This window comes from Aristolochia californica, unplaced genomic scaffold (assembly GCF_029961685.1).
Source record: "Aristolochia californica isolate CCGP_79_NKW_82.1479 unplaced genomic scaffold, dmAriCali1.0.hap1 SCAF_5, whole genome shotgun sequence".
In the NCBI taxonomy this organism is placed as follows: domain Eukaryota; kingdom Viridiplantae; phylum Streptophyta; class Magnoliopsida; order Piperales; family Aristolochiaceae; genus Aristolochia; species Aristolochia californica.
Genome location: NW_027182214.1, coordinates 9359493 through 9377266, shown reverse-complemented (window position 1 = coordinate 9377266; position 17774 = coordinate 9359493). Strand labels below are relative to the sequence as shown.

The 17774-nt window shown below is 38.7% G+C and overlaps 1 long non-coding RNA gene across 1 annotated transcript; it reads right to left on the bottom strand.

Annotated features, from left to right (window-relative positions):
• Positions 1 to 258: 258 nt before the first annotated feature.
• Positions 259 to 1099, bottom strand: LOC137966724 (uncharacterized). The gene is made up of 3 exons (XR_011116240.1): positions 877 to 1099; positions 681 to 754; positions 259 to 563 (listed from the first exon to the last, which is right to left on the bottom strand). It is a non-coding gene; the product is annotated as an uncharacterized lncRNA (long non-coding RNA).
• Between the last annotated feature and the right edge of the window lie 16675 nt (positions 1100 to 17774).

Here is a 17774-nt window from a genome sequence, read left to right as displayed (position 1 = left end):
GTTGAATTATCTCTGGTGCTAATTGATGCATGGTTTGCATGTTATGTGGGCTTATATACACTTTCTTCTCAATTTAGGAATGTGCCAATTTTTTGAATTGGGAGACTAGGACAAAGATACTCTAAATTGGTGGATTGGGCCTTTGGCTCAATGTTCACACGGGAATTTTATTACGGTGCCAGGAATGTCGTGTTTGTGTGTCTAAACAACATGTAAAAAACAGAAGAAAACTCTAAATTTCTCTTGTCATGGGTTATGTGTGGGTTCTTTCAAGGACAAAAAAACTGTATACAACCTGAGCTGAATTTATTTGTCCAATAGCCTTGGAAGGAGGAAATAAAGTTATCCAAGTACCCTTCCCCCTAAAAATTATGTAGTTTCACATTAACTTCTAACAGAAGCAACGTTCTAGTGATTACACATTAAGAGATAGAAGAAAATGAAGAGAGAGACAATCTGATCATCTGTCATGGTCGACCTGGTGGGTGTTGATTCCCGATTGGGCTGGGTCCTGATGGAACCTTCTGGACCTTCTTAAATTCAGAGACTTGTCTTGTAGTTTCCTTTTGCATAAGTTAGAGATGAAAGAAGTGAGATTCAAGCCAGAACTACTTTGAAACAAGTGAGGAGAGATGATACAAGTAGATCCCTAAGAAGTAGATAGAGGTCTATGAACTTACCCATCTTGGTTTATCGTACTCATTTGCCAGTTGAGGCCTTGGTTGCGTTGTCCCAAGCTGAAAATTGACTGTGGCTGTCATTATAGAACTTTGTAAGTTTAGTGGCACTTCCCTTGAGTATCAAATTACAATTCCAAGTTCTTATTGCTACAAAGAAAAGAAGAGTTAGCAGAAGAAAGTCCGCGAGAATGCTTGCCTGTCTGAATAGCTTGGTCCATGGTAGTGACATGGCTAGAGCATCTAGATGAAGCAGCAAAGAGGAGGCATGTCAGTAGAAGATGAGCAATGGCCTGTTTTCTGCTCATCTTAATCGAGGGGTTATGCATGGTGGAAATGATCAGCGAAGGCAGGTCGGCTTTTTCCCACATATTGGTGGGTGGACATAACCTTGTTTAAAAAGGATCGAGTGCTGAAGAGTATGAATGTTTGAGAAAGGTGGAGAATCCTATGTATGAAAATTAAAGTTCAATTAGGAAAAGAATATGGACATCTCTTCATTTACAGGTTGACTTCTTTGTGGCAATCATTGTGAACAGATCAGAAGTCAATGAGCTATACCCTTCTTGCACACTCTTATTTCTATGAGGGCCCCTAATGTTTTATAAACAGGTGCTTCAGCCTGCACAACAGGGACCTCCACGAGCAATGCCAGGGTAGCAAATACTACCGATGGCTCTACTATCCTTATCTTCTGTTCTAATGCTGATTTTTTGATGATATTAAAGCTTCAGATTCTGTGAGAAATGCCCAAGAGCATTGCATTTTTCTTACTTTGAACTGATTTTTCGTTTTCTCAGACATGGATAGTCCTCCACCATCATGATAGAGCATTTCTCTAGGTTGATTGCTTTAAAGATTTGTAGGAAGAAAACAGTAATAGCATGGAGATTAGGCTTTGATTGTGACTACAGACAGAGAATAAAGGATGCTAATGATGGGGAAAGTTTTTCTAACTAGGCAATAGTTCTTGCCGAAGTCTTGTCCCCTGACTTGATTCCACAACAGTCAAATCGCGCAAGCCACGATCAGGCAGAGAATTGGGACAATTCGCAATTTATCCAGTACCCTTTGTAAGGCAAATAACGGGAGTTGGTCCCGTTGTCCCATCATTTAGATTGATCTGACAGGTGAGTCGCAAACCGACAGCTATTGAGCGTGAAGAATGAACTTTTATTCAGAAAGCCGAAACCGATAGATACCCGATGGTTTGGAAGTTTGCAAGATGATCCCAGATTTAATCTTTCAGCCATCGATGGATAATTGGTTTTCGTTTTGTTTTTTCACAAGCAAAATGGAAGTGAAGCGCCAGAAGCATGCTCGTGACGGGTGGGCTCCAGTCTGTTTTATCGTGAGCTCAAATCGACTTGTCTATCGGCTCTTGCAGCTGTTATGAGGTGACAATCCACTGCTTGGCATTTTGTCTTTTAAGAGAGAGATGGTGTTGGTCCACATTTGACGACAGCGATCCCGACCCATGTTCACTGATGCGGTTCGGCCTGAGGCACTATTTTTGGTCCAACTGGGATGAAAGCTAAATTAGACTTGTTCTCTTTCGATTGAAAGAAAACTATATAGCAGCTACCTATTTATCTGATTTTTTTTTTATCATTTATTAAATGAAATAAAAAATAGAACTAAAAGTTCTATCCAATAGGTATCTGGGTAAGGATTTTGTAATATAGCAGCTTTTTAGGTTTTTGTGTATTTGATAATTTTTTTAATATTTTTATATTTTTATTGCATATACTTACCGAGAAATAAATAAATAAACAAACAATAAAACCATAATAGCAAGTATTATATAAAATAATAAATAAAATAACCAAAAATGTGAAAGACATCATACGTCACGATGTCAGTTATCAACAATGTCAAAGTTGCTACTTGATTGGCATGAATCCTCATTAGACCACCCAAGGAAGAACCAAGATAAATCCTTAATTGTCTTGGTGCCTGCATCTGAATTGGCAAGAACAAAATAGTGAAGATCTTTTTCAAGCTAATAATGCAAATCAACTCAAGCACTACTATCTACTTCTTGTCGCCGTAAGTAAAGAGATGCGGGGCATTAAAAAGTGTTAACAGACTTTTGAGCAATATTATAAAAACCCATTTAATTTAACCTTGTTGTTGGTAAAATTATGAATAAAGTTATTATAAATGTTGCAAATTTAAAAATAATGAAAAAAGAGTTTGATACTTCAAAAGGAAGAAGGGGCGAAATCTCCCCCTCTCCGTGAACAACTTTGAGGAAGCTAGCAATCTCCGACCTCTCCTCACCGTTCAGAGCTTTGTGGGAGCTTGTCTCTACCTACTTCGCAAACACTCTCCAGGCCTGTATCTTCTCCTCCTTCGTAAGTGTCTACTTGCTTCTTTCCACTTACAGACGCCATCGCCACCGCAATCGGCCAAAAAATCTCCCTACCAGTCCTACAACTCCATCAATCCTCCAATCAAATTCTCCCATTTCTCCACCAATCAAGCCATTTTCAAAAGCTGGATGTTGTGGTTCAGTTTGGAGAGAATGTTCTTGGAGAAGCATCTAGTGGTGGGATGGGAGGGCAAGTTACGAAGAGGGGTAGCCACATTAGGGAATCATCAGCGTTTCGAGTTATGTTCATGGCTGCTTAAGGGTTGACAGTGGGTTTGATGGCGTCCTCGGTTCTCAACTCCTTGGAACAATGCTCAGGGTTGCCAAAACTCCTCTCTTTGTAGTCTGCAGACTCTACACTTGGAGGTCCGCATTCATGGGTTTTGTGAGGAAAATTTGCCCTTGAGGAATAACAACCCGTGAACCCAGTTCAGTTAATCAATTCGGATTTTATAATATTGTGTAAGATAGATTTTTTACAAGAAAAGTTTTGGAGACGAGATAATTTAAAAACTTGAAAGAAACATATAAGAAAAAAGAAGCTTTCTATAGAATATTTCCATATGTGGCCATGACTCCACATACAACCAATGGATTTTGTAATTTTTTTAATTTAAAAAAAATAAAAAATGCTAATTAAAAAGCTATTGTACTTCAAAAGAGGGAAAGGAGCTTTTCGCTTCCATCCTTCTACTTTGTTAAGGAGGAAGTGACCCTTTTTCATTCGGCTGGAGTGTCGACTTCTTGATGTTCGTCGTAGAGATAGACCAAAAAAGGAGGGAGGAGCGGAACGGCTGTTTGTGAAACTTGAAGACGGTTCACCGTTTGAAACAATTATCCAGTTATCCCAAAGACGATGTGAAACATGTTAGATGGTTCTCTAACTGTCACCTAGGTGACCTATGGCTTGGTGTTTCCCTTAAAGGGTGGTTGCCAGTTACAACCTCTCACCTTCCCGTCGCTTGGTGGTCTCCTTTGATGGAAAGGAGGAGTATAAGAAAAGTTCTGGTCTAGCAGAGGCATGCCTGGACATTGCCATCGACGAGCCTCTACGATAGACAAGACACTTTGTTCGCTGAAAATTGACGCTATGTCAGGAGGTAAGTTCCTCATGAGTTTCATTTACATTTTTTGAGAAATTCATGATATAAGTAATAATATAGTTGGTATCAAAGCAACCCTCTCTGATATGACATCATTTTCGTGGAGAGCGACTCTCTGTGCGTACGCTCTTCGTTGTCTGTGAGCGATGGCGCTTTGAAGCCAATCGGCGTCTCATGTTGGCATTGAGCGTTGGCCGGCATCGCCGTCGTAATTCGGCATTGAAGCTATCACGGAGGCCGGCTACGAGCGACGATGGACGACTCCCTTTGTTCGCTGCTCTCTCGGGCCTCTATGGTGAAAGATGGCCGCTGGCCGGTGCGGGGTTTGCCAGTGATGTCAAGGACGCAGGCTGACGTTCAACGATAGTGGCCGACGTTTGGCGGAGGGTCGACGGTGGAAGCCATCGGGCGCCCCCTCTGCGTGTGGCTAGAGGTTGAAGACGAACTCCAGCACGCAAATTTTTTTTTTTTTGAAACTTATGGTTAAGTTTCATTTAAATAACAAGTTGACTCAGATGGGTTGAGTCGACTCGGACTGGTTGAGAAGGATCAGACAGGTTGAGTCAGCTTGCCTGTTCCAAACCATTGAAGCGAGTCGTCTGAGAGAAGACCGAGCCGACTCGGTTCTCAAAATCAATTTTTTTTTGTGCCAGTGGGGATTTGAACCCGTACGCTTGATTAAGTTCTGGCGCCAGTGACCAATAGGCCCACTGACATTATATGCATTGGATACACATTTTATAAATATTTAAATTGCTATCTATTTTTTTATGCAATTTCAATTCATATGAATTATATAATTATGCATGCACATATAGTTGTATACTATGCATATTTTGTTGATTTTTCAATTGTGAAAAATTTTATTTAGGTTTTGATGCATACTTCTATTTTATGCATATTATAAGGAATTAATAATTGACATTAATTTTAGTCAATTATTTTTACGACAGATTTTTGCTATACATTTGAATAATTGAGTAATTGCCACAACATTCTTAATTATGAAAATGTCTAGTGACATTAAGTTTAGTCACATAAAGTTATGACATAAAAAATTGTGATTAATCATTGAGATATAATAATTTAACCCCACATGGTAAATGTTATATTTAAGCGATTAATCAGGATGGAAAAGAAATATTTAAAAAAAAATTCTAGTTGCGCACATGCCTAGAATATTCCTTTACAGACAAATTTATGGGTCCCATCATAAAGAGACGTAAATCACTTATGTGTTATAATCTAAGCCCATAGGAAAGATTGTAATGACACGTTGATTTATTTGTTTGAATTCTTTACATGGGTTAATATTCAAAATTTTTGGCTTCATTACATGTTTAGAAAGCTTGTTGACTATTTTGTAGTTCTTCAAACTTCGTCTGTCCCAAACTTTGATTCCTCTATTTTTCTCCTGAACAAACAAATCAAAATCGTGAGGTCAGATTGAGGTGGTGAATATTATGGAAGATACACTAAAATAGGACAAGCATGGTTCTTTTGCAAGGTTTCTTGAGGAACAAGGTGTTGTGCCACAATACAGAATGCCTGGCTCACCGTCTCAAAATGGTATGGCTGAAAAAAGAAATCAAACATTAATGGACATGGTGAGGAGTATGATAACTCTGATCTCCCATTGTCTTTGTGGAGTGAAGCTCCCAAAACTGCAGTCTTTGTACTCAATAGGGTTCCAACCAAGGTGGTTCATAAAACGTCATTTGAGTTATGGAATGGTTGGAAACATAATTTAAGGCATGTACATCTTTGGGGCTGTCTAGTTGAAGTTCGAATTTACAATCCACATGAGACAAAGTTAAACTTTAGAACAGCCAGTGAACATTTCATTGGCTATGCGAAAAAGTCTTAAGGGATACAAATTTTATTGTTCATCTCATTTGAAAAGAATTGTCGAATCTAAGAATGCAAGGTTCCTTGAGAATCATGAAATTAATGGGAGTAACCAACCTCAAAACTTAGTTTTTGAGAAGCAGACAAGTCCTCAACCTGCTCCTACAACTTCGCATAGATTGGTTGTTGTTCATGATAATCATCAAGATTCGATTATTCAAGTATAACCAATAGTTGAAGAACCATCTCATCATGAGGATACTCCTATAGATCCAGTTACTCAACATTCTCAACTTGAAAATGTTGAAGTACCATTAAGAAGATCTTCAAGAGTTAGGAAACCTGCAATCTCTTCAGAATATGAAATATACCTTCAAAAATCTGACATGGACATTGGTGCTGAAGATGATTCTATTACGTTTTCACAGGCCATGAGTGGACATAAATCCACATTATGGAAATGAAGGAAGAGCTGGATTCAATGGCTAAAAACTAAGTCTGAGATCTTATTGAATTGCCTAAAGGGGGGAAGGCCATTGGCTGTAAATGGGTTTTTAAAACCAAAAGAAACTCTTTAGACAATATTGAAAGATATAAGGCAAGACTTGTAGCCAAAGGATTTATTCAACACGAAGGAATTGATTATCACGATACCTTCTCTCCTATTTCAAAGAAGGAATCATTTTGGATAATCATGGCATTAGTAGCTCATTATGATATGGAGTTACATCAAATAGATGTGAAAACGGGTTTCCTCAATGGAGACCTAGAAGAAGAGGTTTACATGAAACAACCTGAAGGTTTCATTTCAGAGGGGAATGATCACTTGGTTTGTAGACTTAAGAAATCTATATATGGACTAACACAAGCCTCCCATCAATGGTATTTAAAATTTCATGATGTTATTTCTTCATTTGGTTTTACAGAGAATATCATGGATCAATGTATATACCATAAGGTCAGTGTGAGCAAAATAATTTTCTTAGTCCTATGTGTAGATGACATTCTACTTACTTCAAGTGATTTAGGATTACTTCATGAGGTCAAACGATTTCTTTCGATGAAATTTGATATGAAAGATATGGGCGAAGCTTCTTATGTTATCGGTATAAAGATTGATAGAGACAGATCCCAAGGGAGATTAGGATTGTCTCAAGAAACCTATATTAACAAAATTCTAGAGAGATATCATATGAATAATTGCTCATTTGATGTTCCACCTATTGTGAAAAGTGATAAATTGAGTTTAGAACAAGGTCCACGAAATAATTTAGAGAGCGAACAAATAAAAAACATTCCATTTACTTCCGCAGTTGCCAGTTTAATGTATGCTCAGGTTAGCAGTGGAAATGTTGGGCATATATCAAAGTAATCCCAGTTCGGACCATTGGAAAGTTGCAAAGAAAGTCATGCAATACCTTTAGGGGACTAAAGACTACAAGCTTACGTACAGTTGATCTGATCATTTGGAAGTGATTGGATATTAAGACTCTGATTTTGCTGGCTTCCTTGATTCTAGAAAGTCGATGTCAGGATACGTCTTCTTATTAGCTGGAGGGGCCATTTCTTGGAGAAGTGCAAAACAATCTTTGATTGCTACTTCTACCACAGAAGCAAAGTTTGTAGCATATTTTGAAGCTTCGTCACAGGCTATATGGTTGAGGATTTTTATTTCAGGACTAGAAATTGTTGACACAATTTCTAAGCCATTAAGGATTTATTGCGACAATTCCGCAGCAGTATTTTTGGCCAAGAACAATTAGAGCAGAAGTCATAGTAAGCATATTGACATAAATTTTTTAGCTATTTGAGAACATGTCAAAGCAAACAAAGTGGTTATGGAACTCATCAACACCAGATTAAGGATCGCTGATTCGTTGGCAAAAGTTCTACCATCCGTTGCTTATAAGGGACATGTTGAACATATGGAACTCAGTTCTATTATGTAATTTATGTAATTGAGATTCCCTTTATGTTTGTATCTCAATTTGTCAATGAAAAACTCCATTAAGTTCATTTTGGTATTTTCTTATTTGGTTGTATGCATAAAGTTTAGAGAATGACAATATAAGATGATCCTGAATGAGCATTATGAAAGTTCATTCATAAAGAAATGTGCCACATAAGGTTCTCATTCAAATGTGACAGTTACATTGTAACAAGTGGAAGGTAATGTTTTCTCTAAAGGATTTATCACCACGATTCATGTAATTTAATCTTCTTTGTTTGAGTATAAGGATATTATATCTATGGGAAACATTCTTGAAGATGTATCAATAATAAATGATACATATTAAGTATGCGCATGGGTCAAGTGGGAGAATGTTAGACAGTTCTCTAATCGTCACCTAGGTGACCTGTCGCTTGGTTCCCTTAAAGGGTGGTCGCCGGTTGTAACTGGCAATAGTTACAACCTCTTACCTTCCCGTTGCTTGGTGGTCTCCTTTGATGGAAAGGAGGAGAATAAGAAAGGGTTTGGTCTATCAGAGGCTTGCCTGGACGTTGCCATCGACGAGCCTATGCGATAGATGAGACACTCTGTTCGCCGCACTCTATTCGTAAAAAAATGACGCCATGTCAGGAGGTACGTTCTTCATGAGTTTCATTTACGTTTTTTTTTTAGAAATTCATGATATAAGTAATACTACAAAACAACCCCACCTTGCAGGTCTACTCCTACATTCGGAGCTCAAGAAATGGGTTGCTATTTGGATTCCAGAGTCAGGATTTGAGTTCAGTGTATCATTTTAGATTGGCGGACACCAATATGTGATTCTTGAACTGAAATTAGGAAAAGGATCTGATCTCCCCACTCTTCCGATTTGCAGGTAAAGGAACAAAACTATGTTTTCTAACTACTTATCGCTTAGGATCTAGTTTTCAGAAATTGTCTCGAGAATGAAATGGTGAAATGGCTTGCGATCCAAGATCTTAATCATTGATGCACTTTCCAGAACAAAAATAGTTTTGGGTAAGACGATTACAGAAGAAGGCAATCATAGCCATTTGAACACTGTGAGCTGCCTAGAAGAAGGAATACAAGTCGTTGGAACAATAAATCGATGATGACTACATCTCAAACTTCTAAATTCTAATCCCTAACCACAATTTAAAGCTAGGAGCTCTGAGCAAGCCATCAAAATTTCCCATTTTGGTAGAATCCAGTGCAAAAGATGAACTTTTCCCATTTAAATAAAAATCTAGAGCGATTGATGACCTTTGGACCTGATATTACCCCTAGGGGTGGCATCGAACAGAGCCTGTTCACAAAAAACTCAAGCTCAGCTCAGTCCTTGCTCAGTTCGGCTTGATAAATGCAGAACTTGAACCGAATTCGAGTTCAGCCTCAGGCTCGTTTAAGTAAACAAGCCGAGCTCAAGTGAACTGCAGTTCAGTTCAATGGCTCACGAGTGTTATGTAACTAGCCAATACTACCCGAAAGACCGACCTATTAGGAGCGGAAGGCATAAGTACTTAACCCCAAAGACCATAATAGTACACCCCACTCTCCTGAGCTGACGACCACGGCGGCCTTAACATAGCAATGGGGACCAGGTCAGGAGCCCATACTCCCTTACAACGCCTCACCAGGGGCACGCGGTCCACCTGCACACCCGGGGACTCGAAGTCAGGACGTAGCGCCTGCTCTGATACCAAATGGTATGCACCTAGCCAATACTACCCAAACGACCGGCCTGTTAGGAGCGAAAGGCATAGGTACTTAACGCAGGACCATAACAACGAGCCAACTTGTTACTTAACGAGCAATTCGGGGAATCAACAGGATTTTTGGAGGCTTTCTGTCTTCGGTCTTGATTTCACTCTTGACTCTGTCTCCGGGTTTCGATTTCAAGGAATCAACGACAAAATTAGAAGGAAATGGGAAGGAAATCACTGATGGCGATGCAAAGTTCACTCAACTGGATCTTCCCCATGTCTAAACATAGAAAGAAGATGTCTACAATCTGCCTAGCTTTTGTTTTTATTCGATTTCTTCCTCAATCTATTCGTTTTTCGTTGTCAATCAATTTTTTGTAACCGAGGAACAAATCACAGAGGTGAGCAGTTGTGCAATGCTCTCAGATATCTATCGAAGGATGATTTTAGGGTTCTAACCTCTGTTGAGATGGGAATGAGAAATGTAAGTGCTGAGAAATTTTACCATTTCCATAGTTTGTATGTTGGGTAATCCCTTTCGAGTTCCTTACCAGTAAGGTGCCATCGTACTTTATCTACATTGATGTTTTCGAATTTATGCATTTTATTAGTTTCTTCACCATTCATTCTTTGAATTGCAGCATAAATTATTCTTGCCGAGCTTGTTGATCTCATCACTGGACTAAAGTAAATTCATTAACTCAACCAGTCCTTGTTCCTTTCTTCTTATTTTATTTTTTTTTATTTTTATTCGGGTGCTCATTAGTCATTGACATTGCCTTCAAAATATTTCCCCCCTGAGACCATACAGGAACTTGATTGATCTGTTATCTGTTAAGAGAGCTAGTGGCAATTATCCTACAAAAAGTTGGGTATCTTATGCCTAGTTTAAAGAGTAATTTATACTCTCTTTTTCTTTTGGGAAAGGGCAGTGAAAGCCTTTCTAATTCAACCAGTTTTCTCAAAAAAAAATTGAGATGAAAAGATAATAGAACAAAGAGAGTAGTAAACAGGCTTGGGACTTTAAAAAGACTAATTTTGCTGTCTAACCAACTCCGTTGATTTTATAAAATTTTACCTTCCCTTTATTTCACCAAAGATATGGAGTTCTACTCTCCTTGCAAGCATATAGGACTTGCATTGAGGGATGGATAGAGGATATGGAAGTTGTTATGTAAATAACTAACATTTGGACTTATGCTGTGAATCTTTAAATTCACATATCTAATTTCATGAAAGAAAAACTATCCATGATCATTGTCATCATTATTAAATTAGTCAGAATACATACTGATTGGTGGCTCAAATTACACCATTGCGGTAGGGTGATTTGCTCATTCTAACTAGCCTACTATATGCCAAGATGTTTCATTCTTTTGCCACTTAGTTTTGTGTTAGATAACATGGATTCCCACTTAAAACACTCTTTTGCCTCTTTAGTTATGTGTTTAGTTTATATGGATTCCCTCTTAAAATACAAGTGCATGCATACACACACACACACACACACTCACACACATTTATTTAATCTAAGTTGATACTAACTCTTTCTGAATTCAGGCATGGAGGCACATACAAGGTGTTGAAGAATTTTCTCAAACACAAGATGGTGCATCATGACTCATCAAAATGTGGTTCTCTACATTTGTTTGGGTACTTAATTTTATTTTTAGAAGTGTGATTTTTTATCTCATGACTATACTTTTGGTATATCTACAGATGATGGATTTCTGTTGACTTGTCTAGGATATGATTTTCTTGCAATAAAATTTTTGGTTAATAGGGGCGTATTTGTAATTGTTGATCATGAAATAGGTGTTGGAAAAGAGTCAAGTGACCATGCTTGACAGAAGGTCTTATTGATGTTGTCAAGTTTCTTTCCATTCATTCAATTTCTATTTTTCTATCTTGCTCAAAATAATTCCTATGTTTTTATCTCTTGCATAACCTTGACCTATTTTTTCTCTTTGAAGACATTTTTGAGGTTGCAAAAGAAGATGGTACAATTTTGGCAATGAAGTTTCATAGGGGTAGAATCTCTTTTAGAGCTGTCAAATCCAAGTGTGATTATCTATTGCACCGACAAAGCTATAACTGGTTGTACTTGTCACGATTCGCTGCACTCAAAGAATATGCTTTTATGAAAGTTTGTTACTCTTTTTTTGGTCTTATTTGAATATTATTGTTCAATTTAGGACCCCATGAATAATACCTCGAGCAAGGGGAGAGAGAAAGAAAAAGAGAAAAACAAGAAAGACTTTCGGGTTGAGAGAGAAGAAGAAAAAGTAAAAGAGGATTGGAGAGAGAGAGTTTCACACGAGATAAGAGAAACTAAGAGGCTTGCTTGATTGATTTTCGAGTTACAATCACCTCTATTTATAGTTGAGGAGGTGATAGAGTCTATGTACAAGTAATCTTAGGACTCCTAATTACATTCCAATTAGAACTCTCTAAGATAAGCCTACCATGATAAGATTATATTATGTATTTAAGAGACTAATTCAACTCAACTTCTAACTCTTCTTTAAGCACGTGAACTAAGATAGAAAGCCAGCTCGTGGTCTTATCTTTGTAGGTCCCACATGATCTTCCAACTCATGTTGATAGAGATACCATATTGTGGTATCTTTGTGGGTCCCACTTGATCTTCTATTTAATTACAACTCATGTTCCTTATCTCCTAGCTCAAGCCAACTTGTATGAGGGCCCCTGTTGACATCTCTCGACCTCATGGTGGGTCCCACCAGCTCGTGTAGCCATGGTGAGTCCCACATTGTAACACTCCCCCTCAAGCTGGGGGTGAGAAAACATCGAAGATGCCTAACTTGCTGTAAACGGTGGACAAAGTTTTTTGAGTGATTGGTTTGGCGAGAATGTCTACAACCTGGCTCTGTGAACATAAATGCTTAAGAGATAAGATGCCTACAGTGAAATTTTTCTCATATGAAGTGAAAGTCTATTTTTATATGCTTTGTTCTCTCATGGAAAACTGAATTTGATGTGATGTGTATTACGGCCTGATTATCGCAATATAAGTTCATAGGAGCTTCTTTGTAAAATCCCAGTTCAGTAAGAAGAGATCTAATGCATAGGAGTTCACTGACTTTGTATGCCATGGCTCTGTACTCTGCTTCTACACTAGATCATGCAACTATATTATGTTTCTTGCTCCTCCATGTAACCAAGTTTCCTCCAACCATCATACAATATCCTAAAGTAGATTTCTTGTCATTCGGGGATCCTGTCCAGTCTGCATTTGAAAAACCTTCGATGTTGAAGTGTCCATGATTTTTATTGAGAAAACCCACCTATTTGATCTAGTGCTTGCCAATGACTGAGTTGTGGATTGTGCATATATTGACTTACCACACTGACTGCATATGAAATATTTGGCCTCATTAAACAGAGGTAAATGAGTCTTCCCACCAATCTTTGATATTTGCCAACATCTACCTCTTCTCTGATACCTGCACATAATTTTGTGTTCGAGTCCATGGGAGATTATGTTAATCTGCATCCCAGCATTCCGGTCTCCTCCAGTAGGACAAGGACATACTTCCTTTGAGATAATATGATTCCAGGTCTAGATTGTAGTACTTCAATGCCCAAAAAATATTTGAGTAGTCCGAGATCCTTTGTCTTGAATTCAGCACATATCCGTTCTTTTGTCTTCTGAATGCCCTAGGATTATTGTCGATTATAATAATGTCATCAACATATACGGCTAGAATCACCTTGCCCTTCGGTGTGTATTTAATAAATATGGAGTGACCTCCAAAGCATCTATGAAATCCATCCCATATGAGTGCTTGGCAAAAATTTTTAAACCATGCACGAGGAAACTATTTGAGACCATAAAGAGATTTTTGTAATCGAGATACGGACTCCCTCTCAACCACAAACCCAGGTGGTTGCTGCATATAAAAATCCTTCTTGATATCCCCATTCAGAAAAATATTTTTGACATCAAGTTGATATACTTTCCAGGACGAGTTAGCTGCCAGAGATAATAACATACATATCGAGTTCAATTTGGCCACTGAAGAGAAAGTTTCTTCATAATCAATGCCGTAACATTGTGTATAACCTTTAGAATAAGACGAGCTTTCAACCGAGTTACGGACCCATCCGGATTGTGTTTCACAGTAAACACCCATTTGCAACCGACGTGCTATCTGATGGAAGTGGGACTAGAGTTCATGTTTCATTTTCATAAAGGGCCTGTATTTTTTCATCCATAGCCGCCTTCTACCTTGGATGTTTGAGAGCCTCCTGATAGCACTGTGGAATAGGTATGGAGGATATAGTAGACAAAAAATGATAAAAAACAGGAGATAGACAATGATGAGATACAAAGTTTGTAATGGCATGACAAGTAGAGGGCATGGTGCATGATCTGGGCTCTTTCCTAATTGCAATAGAATGAGTATCATATTGTGGGCCAAAAATTGTTGGAAGATAGGGCTCAAACCCACACGACCAAGGAAGGCTCACATATCCAAGTGTATTAGAAGATAGGCTCACACCCATAAGATCAAGGAAGACCCATACATCCAATAGATATAGAAGACGTGCTCAAGGCCCACAAATTAAAGAGAAGGCCCATAGACCTACATAAAATGATGGCATGATGGTAAATAAAGGGTCATCTCATAGAGATGGCATTGATGTAATTAGGTTAAAGTTCCTGGGTTAAAATCCTAAACCCTAAGTTCTGGGGTATTATTGTAATACATTAATTTTATTAATCTATAAATAGAGCTTCAGGAGGGTTAGAAATTAAGTCCATAACCTTTCTTCCAATGGTTTTCTCCCGATGGGTGTCTCTCACTTTTTCTCCATGAGCTAAATTCATGCCGTCTTGAAAATCAACATGGTATCAGAGCTTTGATTTTCAGGACTCGTAGTATGGTTTTTCTGATTCCAAAAATCCCATTTTTTTTCTTTCTTTATTCGTATTTTTTCTTCTTTCTTCTTCTTCTTTCTCGTTATGTTCTTTCCCAAACTATAGCTTTTGATTTTTCAAGTAAAGGTTTTTCTTTGTTCTACCGTTGCCATCCCTTGCCACCGGTTCATGGGAATCATTGAACTTATTCAACTATATTGTTGTTGTTGATTCTTGGATAATGTTGCGCTTGCTGGTACCAAGTTCTTGAAAAGCTGCATCGAGCGCAAGTTTGAGGTTTTGCTGTTCGAGTGAACCAGAAAATCAAGCCTTCTTCTCCAGGAAATTACTTATGAAGGTATCTCCTCTGTTGGTCTTGCTGTCATCATGCCATTGCTGCTGATTTATTGCCGTTGTTGGAGAACACGACACCGTCTCGTTGTTTTGAACCTTTTCGAGGTGTCGACAATAGGAGTTTGATCTTGTTGGTTCGTCGCCACGCTGTTTGGAAACTAGAGCTCTTCGGGGGAAGAAGAAGACTCTGTTTCCCTTTTTTATTAAATCCGTCCAGCCTTCAAGAGTATCTCTCTGTTTCCATTCTCTAGATTGCTACCGAAGACAACGACTTCTCATGGCGAGGAAGTCACTGAGCATTCCTACCGATTTCTGTCTAAGAATATATTTTTTTCTACTTCCTTTTCCGAAAAATTCTCTGCCCCATCAACTTCGGTAATCTCGCAATCTCTCCGCCATCTTGTTGCCATTTCTGGCTTGTTTCTGCCGAGAGGAAGAAGGGCGCATTGTTGTGGTCGAAAATTTTCTTTCTACTGCTGGCTATCTTCGGAAATTTTGTTTGGAAACTCCTCTCCACTGTTGTTGCCGAATAATTTGTTGGATTGATTGTTATTCAAAAAGTTTTCCTGGTTAGGGAAGAAGATACTGTAGTAACATTAAAGTTTCCTAAGTTAGGAAACATGCATTAATCGAGTGCCAGCCCACCCATACTGGGCCGAGTTCACCCAACAAACCGAGCTTGGTTTTTTACCCATCTCACTGCTGTCAAGCAGCTCCAGCATGACTGAGTCAACCTAGACCAACTCGGGCCGAGTCAACTCGGTTTGGGTCAACTTAGTTTCGGGTCAACTGACTCGGGTCACTTATTTTCTGCCTCGTTATATATGTCTGGACCAAAGCTTATACATATTTTTGCAGTGACTCGGATATATTGACTCGGTGCGACTCGGTAAGTTTTTTTTTTCCTTCTAGATTATCAGTTTTGAAGAATTGATAAATTATTCCTTGGTCAGCATATTATTTGGTATAGATATGTGCATTAGATTATTTCATAGGTCAATTTTAACAGGATTATTTTGGTTCGTGTTATATGGGCCCAAACCCATTTCAGTTGCTGTTATTGTGTCTCTTTGGAGAAGACATTATTATTGAAGAAGAGGTTTCATACCATTATTTATTTATCTCCATAAAAAATATAAAAAATATTTGCGGTTGGGATTCCATGATGGAGGAATTTAATACCCCATAAAAAATATCAAATGTCAATGATTGGAATTCCATGACGGAGGAACTTAATACCCCCGTCAAAAATATCAAATGCCAATGGTTGGAATTCCATGACTGAGGAACTTAATACCCCCGTCAAAAATATCAAATACCAATGGTTGGGATTCCATGATGGAGGAACTTAATGCGTTGTCAAAAATATCAAATGTCAAAAGTTGGGACACCATGACGGAGGAACTTATTATTACATCTATGTTACTCGCCCCCCATTAATGTCGTATATTACTCTACCACTTGAGAGGTGTTGTCCTATGGAGGGACACGGTGGTGGAGGTGAACTCTTCAGAGCAATGCCAATAGACACACTACCTACAGAAGACGGAGTGTGCCCTACACCCACCATGAGTTAAAACTGGAGTATGGAGCAATGCCTTAGCAACTAGGAGTGATTTACTCTAACAGATATTATGCCAGCTGGGCCTCATGAACGAGAGCACCAGCGTGAGAGGGAGTGTTGGAAGATGAAGGCATATTGGAACATGTGCCATTGTATACAAAAAAAAATTTATACATCATTTGCAGCAAGCCGGGAGTTCATGCTGTTCTCTCACCCCCAGTTATAGGTGGAGTGTTGGAAGATAGGGCCCAAGCCCACACGACCATGGTAGGCCCACATATCCAAATGTATTAGAAGATGGGCTCAAACCCATGAGACCAAGGAAGACCCATGCATCCAAGAGATATAGAAGACGGACTCAAGGCCCACAGATCAAAGAGAAGGCCCATAGGCCCATATACAATGATGGCAGGATGGTAAATAAAGGGCCATCTCATAGAGATGGCATTGATGCAATTAGGTTCAAGTTCCAGGGTTAAAACCCTAAACCCTAACTTTAGGGGTATTATTGTAATACAATAGTTTCATTAATCTATAAATAGAGCTTAAGGGGGAGGGTTAAGAAATTAAGTCCATAACCCTTCTTCCTATGGTTTTCTCCCGATGGGTCTCTCTCCCTTTTTCTCCATGAGCTAAATTTAGGGAGTCTTGAAAATCAACAAAAATAACTGGAGAAGATGGAATTACCTCGGTAGAATCCGAAAATTAAGCAGGTGTGGTGTCAGCCAGTGTTTCTAGGGGCTGAGTAGTTTCTGTAGCACTGGGCACAACCGGTCGAGGAGAACTTTGTACGAAAGATAAACCTAGAGGAGCATTATCAGAATAATATGGAGAGTCTTCAAAGAATGTGACATCCCTAGACGCAAGTAAACGCTGAAGAGTGGGAATATAGCAAACATAACCCTTTTGTGTAAGAGAGTATCCTAAGAAGATACACTTGATAGATTTTGGATCAAGTGTCCTGTGTCTTGGGGAGGAAATATGGACAAAACATTGACAGTTGAAGACTCTTAAGGGCAGTGAAAAAGGATCATCATCAGGTACCAATAGAGAGTAGGGAGATTTTTTTTCCAAGAACGGAAGAGGGTAACTGGTTTATAAGAAAACATGCGGTAAGGACTGCATGCGGCCAATAATAGTATGAAACTTTCATGGCATATAGTAATTCGTGAGCTACCTCAAGAATATGACGGTTCTTCCATTCAGCTACACCATTTTGTAGAGAGGTGTAGGCACATGATGTCTGATGAATAATGCTATTTTCTTGACAAAACGAGTCAAGATCTTTGGATGTGTTTTCTTTGGCATTATC